Here is a 6,417-nt window from a genome sequence, read left to right as displayed (position 1 = left end):
AACCAATGGGCCTACGGCGAGAGCAATTAAAACAGGCACCTCAAGAAATTCCTGGCTGTCCACAGAGCTCTGACGAACCAACCTGCGCACCAGTGAGGTCCGAGTGTGGCCCAGGGATGAGAGGGCGGGCAGGGTTTTTCGCCTCGTTCCACTCCACATGCAACGTATTGTCCACAGCCACTGCAGGGGAGAGCAGAGAGTGAGGTCAACCTCAAGGGGCACCACAAGAGGGAGGCAGAGAGCAAATCCCCTAACGTCGTACTGCTCAACCTTGGCAACTTTTAAGACGGGTGGACTTCAGCTCCCAGAATTCCCCAGGCAGACTTTCTGGTTTGTCCCTGAAGGCGTTTCGCTTCTCATCCAGAAAGTTTCTTCAACAGAGCTGTAGAAGCTTCTTGGATGAGAAGCGAAATGTCTTCGAGGACAAAATAGGAAGTCCAGTTGCCTTTTGAAGAAAAAAAAAAGACACCTTTGGGACAACCATGACCTGGATGACTGAGAATCTCCATAGACATTAAAAATGGGTGGACTTCAACTCCCAGAATTCCCCATCCAGCCAAAGCTGAGTGGGGAATTCTGGGAGTTGAAGCCCACCCGTCTTAACGTTGCCAAAGTTGGAAAACCCTGCCCTAGTGTTACCCCACCCCACCTCACCTCATTCAACTAGCCAAATCAGGCCTCACTTCCTGATTCCCTTAATGCTCGCAAGGGTCAGAACTGATTGTAAGTAACTTTATTCAGTGTAAATTTGAATGGTTGCCAAATGAATGGTTATATGTTGAGGACCACCTGTTATATATATACAGAAGCACGATTTAAGTTAAGGTAAGGGTTAGGATTAGGTTTAGGGGTTTGCTTTAGGGTTAGGTTTAGGGTTAGTTTAGGGTTAGGTTTAGGGTTAGGCTTAGGGTTAGGTTTAGGGTTAGGTTTAGGGTTAGGGTTAGGGTTAGGGTTAGGGTTAGGGTTAGGGTTAGGGTTAGGGGTTAGGTTTAGGGTTAGGTTAAGGGTTAGGGTTAGGGTTAGGGTTAGGGTTAGGTTTAGGGTTAGGGTTAGGGTTAGGTTTAGGGTTTAGGGTTAGGGTTAGGGTTAGGGTTAGGGTTAGGGTTAGGGTTAGGGTTAGGTTAGGGTTAGGGTTAGGGTTAGGGTTAGGGTTAGGGTTAGGGTTAGGGTTAGGGTTAGGGTTAGGGTTAGGGTTAGGTTTAGGGTTAGGTTTAGGGTTAGGGTTAGGGTTAGGTTTAGGGTTAGTTTAGGGTTAGGTTTAGGGTTAGGGTTAGGATTAGGTTTAGGGGTTTGCTTTAGGGTTAGGGTTAGGGTTAGGTTTAGGGTTAGTTTAGGGTTAGGTTTAGGGTTAGGCTTAGGGTTAGGTTTAGGGTTAGGTTTAGGTTTAGGGTTAGGGTTAGGGTTAGGTTTAGGGTTAGGTTTAGGGTTAGGGTTAGGGTTAGGTTTAGGTTTAGGTTAGGGTTAGGGTTAGGGTTAGGGTTAGGGTTAGGGGTTAGGGTTAGGGTTAGGGTTAGGGTTAGGGTTAGGGTTAGGGTTAGGGTTAGGGTTAGGGTTAGGGTTAGGGTTAGTTTAGGGTTAGGTTTAGGGTTAGGGTTAGGGTTAGGATTAGGTTTTAGGGTTTGCTTTAGGGTTAGGTTTAGGGTTAGTTAGTTTAGGTTAGTTTAGGTTAGGGTTATTAGGGTTAGGTTTAGGGTTAGGTTTAGGGTTAGGGTTAGGGTTAGGTTAGGGTTAGGGTTAGGGTTAGGGTTAGGTTTAGGGTTTTTTTTATCCTCAACATACTTCTCCCAGTATGTCGGCGCGCTTCACCCGCTCATTCGTCGGCGCACTTTAGAACTCATGGTTTTGCCACCGCGGTTTAGTCGGGCGCGCTTTTGTCGTTCGCCCTTTTGTCGGTGAACCAAGCTGATATATCTGCCCTAACGCACCTGAAGGAAGGACAAGAAATAACAGAGAGAAGTTGACCAAAGAGAAAACCAACCTAGTGACCGTGAGAGCAATTAATCAGTGGAACAAGTTGCCTTCAGAAGTTGCTTCATCACTGGAGGTTTTTAAGAAGAGACAGGACAGCCGCTTGTCCAGAATGGCATGGGATCTCCTCACTGGTGGGTTTCACATTTCGTTACCACCGGTTCGCTGCAGGCACACACGCCCCTTCTGCACAAGTACACGGCCTTCCGCGCTCATGCTTTGCTCGCACGGGCACCTTCTGTGCATGCACCTGGCCTCAAAAACGTGCCTAAATAGGACAGCATGGAGCCTGGTTGGGTGGGCAGGCCCACCCATGATTTCAGTTTAGGTGAACCGGTCTGAACTGGCTGAATACCACCTCTGAATCTCCTACTTGAACAGGGGGTTGGACTAGAACAGGGATCGGCAAACTTAAACACTCAAAGAGCCATTTGGACCTGTTTCCCACAGAAAAGAAAACAACGGGAGCCACAAAGGTCCTAACTGGAAGCCCCCTGTTCAATTCTGGAGCTGACCGGAAGTTCAGTTTCCCCCACCATAGAGTCTCCTCCTAGCACGACGTACTTTTTCCTCTACCTGTCAAAAACCGAAAGCCCTACCAATTGTGGAGACAACTAGAAAACCCTCCCCTTGCCATAGAGTCTTCTCCTGGCACACTGTGCTTCTCCCCCACCCCCACCAGAAGCTCTTCTCAAAATTGTGGCACCGACCGGTGACGGAGCCGCAACAGAGGGAGGAAAGAGCCACATGCGGCTCCAGAGCCGCAGTTTGCTGACCCCTGGACTAGAAGACCTCCAAGGTCCCTTCCAACTCTGGCGCGACCACAGTTGAGCCCAACATTTATGGGGTTAGGTGAGAAATTGGGGAGGTGGGTTTTGCCCCATTTGACAACTTTCCTTGCCACATTTGTGAAGTCGATCACCTCAGTTGTTTCGATTAGTAACACGGCTATTAAGTGAAACTGGTTTTCCTCATGGACTTGGCTTGTCAGAAGGTCATAAAAGGGAGTCATATGACCCCCGGGACACTGCAACTGTCATAAATGTGAGTCTGTTGTCAAGCATCTGAATGCAAATCAGGTGGCCACGGGGAAGCTTCAGTGGTCATAAGTGTGAAAAATGGTGATGTCCCTTTTTTCAGTACCGTTGTAACTTTGAACGGTCACTGAGCGAATTGTTGTACATCGAGGACTACCTGTGGACAGTGGTGGGAGTCAAATAATTTAACAACCGGTTCTCTGTCCTAATGACCAGCTGGGTAGGCGGGGCTCGGTGGTCAAGTGACTGGCTGGGCATGGCCAACTCAACGTCACTCAGGTCGATGGGCACTTCGCCTTAGCTGTTACAATGTCATCAGGGTTAACCGGAAGGCAGTTTCTGCAAACAGGACAATAAAGATTAGGCTAGAAACAACACCAGAATGTCTCCTTACTGCCTTCCTTACAGGATTAGCCCTGTAAAGTGGGAAAAAACAAAATGAGATTTCTTCCAACAACCGGCTCTCCCAACTGCTTAGAAAGTTACCAACCGGTTCTCCCGAGTAGGTGCGAACCGGCTGAATCCCACCACTGCCTGTACACTGTTGTACGCTTTGCCAGAGTGTAAAAAACCCCTTTACTTCCTAAATATCCCAGATACAAAGAATTGGATCTGGGCAGTCAACCTTCTCAGGAAGCTTTCTAAAGATAGCTGCCACAAGGTCGCCTCCAGCTGAATGGTGGATCAGGTGGGTAATTGGCAAAATAGCGGTCAGGGAGTTCTGTTCTGGTTTGTTTATTTGTTTGGCTTTGCCCTCGGCGGTTTACGTTCAACCCAAGAAATCATTTCAAAAGAGAAGAAGGCTTTTTGTGACGTGTGCATAGATGGAGTGTGTTGTTCTAGCGCAGGGTAGGCGAGAATGGTCCGATGTCCCTCCACAATGGTGCCCTCGGTATTTGCTGAGCGAGGCACTTGCCACATGCGTTTTGCCCATTTTGCAACCTTTCTCGTCATATTTGCTAAGCGAATCACTCCAGTTGTTCAGTTGGCCGCATAATTGTTGAGCGAATCTGGTTCCGTTTTGACTTTTGAGTGTTGTCAGTTGTTTTTTTTCCCCCTTTGATTTTGGAGCAAACTGCACTGTCAACTCGCAAAGCATCCCTGGCCTGCTCTTGAGTAGCCATAGGCAAGGGGGTGGGGGAGCAACACAGCCGCCACAACCAGAAGCACATTCCACACATACCTTTCTCAAGGCTGTATCCCAGGTTACTTGCAACAGCCGGAAGGGCGTGATCTCTGCAGCTCACGAAAGTGTTCCATTGGAGAATGTAATTTATGATACCAGTCTGGGGGGAGGGGCGAAACAGGGTCATAATTGGGCCGTAAATTACGTGGGGTCAGAGCTGGCTTCATTTGGGTACAATGCTGACATATTGCTCCTAATAAATAACTGGATTTCTTTTGAAGCTTGGCTCGAGGCTCATGATTTAATTAGGCATCCATGGGAACCCTGACACCCACATTCTCTAGCACTGATGAGGTTACATAGATGGGTAATGAAATGTCATTACCCATCTATGTAAGCAAAGAACTAAGCTCAGGGGACATTAAGGATTCCACAGATGGAACAAAGCCTTGAATCATTGTTTTTTTTAATGTCCTACACTGCAACTCCAGAATGGCAAAGAGAGATTTGTAACTTTTGATCTGTACCTGCTAATTTTGAAAACGCGGAGAGCTTTCACTTTGCGCTTAGGCTGCTCTTATGCATTTTTCCCCGCCTCCAGCTATTAATACAAAATTGTTATGAGCGCAGCTGAGCTCACAGACAACCTGAAGGGAAAGGAGAGAACCAGAGCTTCTCCAATTTGATCAAAGTGAGAATTAAGCACGCCCCACAAAGCACAGAACCTGAAGGAAATCAACCTTAACCCTGACTGTCCTTGGGAATGACAGTGTCTCAACCTCCAGCTCATGAATCCAAATAAAAGTCCAGGATCATTCCGTGTCTGAAAATCTGACTGTTTATTGAATACGCAGCATGGTAATGTCGAGGAAAAGCGAACTCTGAGATCCCCAAACCCCAGTCCATAGAATAAAGCAATACTTTCCCAAGCCAAACCCCCCCCCCAACCTCTCACATAGTCTATGTAAACAGGTTATCTTAGTTACGGGAACCGTCTGCTTCAACTCCACACCTGTTATGATGTCCTTGAACAGATTTCAGGCTCCCATGGCCTTCAGCAGAATCCTAGAAGTTTCGTTCCTCCGTCTAACCCATTTAGAAGTTTTGTTTCTCCATCTAACCTAGGGGTCTCCAACCTGTGGGCCGTAGCCCATACCGGGCCATGACCTGTTGGCTATCGGGCTGCGTGAGTGACTGGCCAATGCATGTTTGTGTGTGTGATAGAGGTGGATTGCTCCTGGTTCCGCCCCAATCGGGTGAACCAGTAGTGGCGGTGGCGGGAGGCTCCGCCCACCCACCCAGATGCTTCTGCACATGTGCAGAAGCATCGTACGAGCACACGCATGAGCAAACCGGTACTAAAACATGGAAACCCACCACTGGTGTGTAAGTTTGCACACACACACACTACTCATACTAATGACACATGTCTGCTTGCGGCTGCATTTGCATCGCACATGTGGGCATGGCCCCATTTGCACATGGGCATGTGCTCATAAAGGTGCCTGCCTCTCTCCCTCCCCCTTCTGGGCCACCAACCCAAAAAGGTTGGGAAGCTCTGATCTAACCCATTCAAAAACACTACCTTTCTCCCCTCTTACTCTAATGGAAAGTTGAAACGGAGAAGCCCATAGCTGCCAAAGTTTCATCCTTAACAGGCAGATATTAAGCTGAAGATCACATCTTTTAGCCACCCAATGAAAAGAGGGGACTGACTGGAAAAGATCCTGAGGTTGGGAAGGATTGAAAGCAAAAGGAGAAAGCAGGGATGAAATTTCAGCAGGTTCTGACCAGTTCTGGAGAACCGGTAGTGGAAGGAGTGGGGAGAGAATGTGGATTTTGCAGTATCCTTCCCCAGGAGTGAGGAGGGAATGGAGATTTTGCAGTATCCTTTCCCAGAAGTGGGGAGGGAATGGGGATTTTGCAGTATCCTTTCCCAGGAGTGGGGAGAGAATGGAGATTTTGCAGTATCCTTCCCCAAGAGTGGGGAGGAAATGGGGATTTTGCAGTATCCTTTCCCAGAAGTGGGGAGGGAATGGGGATTTTGCAGTATCCTTCCCCAGGAGTGGGGAGGGAATGGAGATTTTGCAGTATCCTTTCCCAGGAGTGGGGAGAGAATGGAGATTTTGCAGTATCCTTCCACAGGAGTGGGGAGGGAATGGAGATTTTGCAGTATCCTTTCCCAGAAGTGGGAAGGGAATGGAGATTTTGCAGTATCCTTCCTCAGGAGTGGGGAGGAAATGGGGATTTTGCAGTATCCTTCCCCAGGAGTAGGGATGGAATGGG

At 48.2% G+C, this 6,417-nt stretch overlaps 1 protein-coding gene across 2 annotated transcripts in view; it reads right to left on the bottom strand.

The window, feature by feature from the left end:
- FAM131A (family with sequence similarity 131 member A) overlaps positions 1–6,417 on the bottom strand; it is a 98,084-nt gene that overhangs the window by 64,566 nt on the left and 27,101 nt on the right. The window lies entirely within an intron of this gene.

This window comes from Thamnophis sirtalis, unplaced genomic scaffold, assembly GCF_051295495.1.
Source record: "Thamnophis sirtalis isolate CommonGarterSnake01/CBP01778 unplaced genomic scaffold, rThaSir2_p1.2 scaffold_11, whole genome shotgun sequence".
Taxonomy (NCBI): Eukaryota; Metazoa; Chordata; class Lepidosauria; order Squamata; family Natricidae; genus Thamnophis; species Thamnophis sirtalis.
This window is presented reverse-complemented; position numbering and strand designations above follow the sequence as displayed.